The following is a 1,019-nucleotide window of genomic DNA, read 5'->3' on the forward strand; positions in this document are numbered from 1 at the left end:
CGGTTATAAATTAGCCAAAAGGTTAATTTTGAGGGTACAGATGAATTTTATAAAAATTTGTAAATAACGAGTAAAATCCGTCATTAAGTCCGAGCTTATTGGAGATACACACGATTCCCATTATCTCTCCATCCCCTCCACCTCAACCCATCAAAATTTAACAGCATCACTCCCCTAACAATGAAACAGCTCTGCAAAATTTCAGAAATGTTAAACGATTAACTCAGGAGTTATTAAGCTTCAAACAGGATGAACAAAATCGTTCTCCACACGCATACACACACGAACAACCATACATACAGAAATTACCTTCGAGTTTTTTTGCATTTCTCGACGTTTCAAGGTGCCCTAAGTTCAATAGTGTAAAATTGTTGGATAGTAATTTTTGCCCTATCTCCATACTTTCCTTCTGTTATGCATAACAACCGAGAAAGTAACCAATTATAGTTTTTGTATATTATTCATCCATTCAGAAAACAAACCAGATAACAAAATATATTTTCATTCCTGTTTAGATTACAACAATATTAAATATATTTTTCTTAGCAGAACTATCAGAATAATATTTTTCTTTTAACTTCGACTGTAATATATCAATCGTAAAATTGTGGATTTTATTTACTTGTTAATTCTATTAAGTAGGGTAAACTTGCCTAATTCGTACTACTTCAGGAAAAACCATCATATTATCGAAATTAATAAACACAAATTATTTTTTATTTTAAGTAACTTTTATTTGGGAAATATTTTATCACTACCATAATCAAATTTAGCATAAATCTTATAAACTTCTGAGAAATAAACAATTTAAAAAAACACTGAAAAAGTACGATTTAGGAACATTCGTCTTAAATCGTACCGATATATTCTTAAATCGTACTTTGAGATCCTATCATTGGTTTGCAGTCTTAAGAATAAAAATCTTTATCAATAATGTATTAATACGTGTGTATATTAACTCTTAGCAAATTCGGCAGCTGGTCTTCGCCAATTTTTGGCAGTCATCGCAGTTGTAATCC

This window comes from Centruroides sculpturatus, unplaced genomic scaffold, assembly GCF_000671375.1.
Source record: "Centruroides sculpturatus isolate CEXI.00-Female unplaced genomic scaffold, Cexi_2.0 scaffold1822, whole genome shotgun sequence".
Taxonomy (NCBI): Eukaryota; Metazoa; Arthropoda; class Arachnida; order Scorpiones; family Buthidae; genus Centruroides; species Centruroides sculpturatus.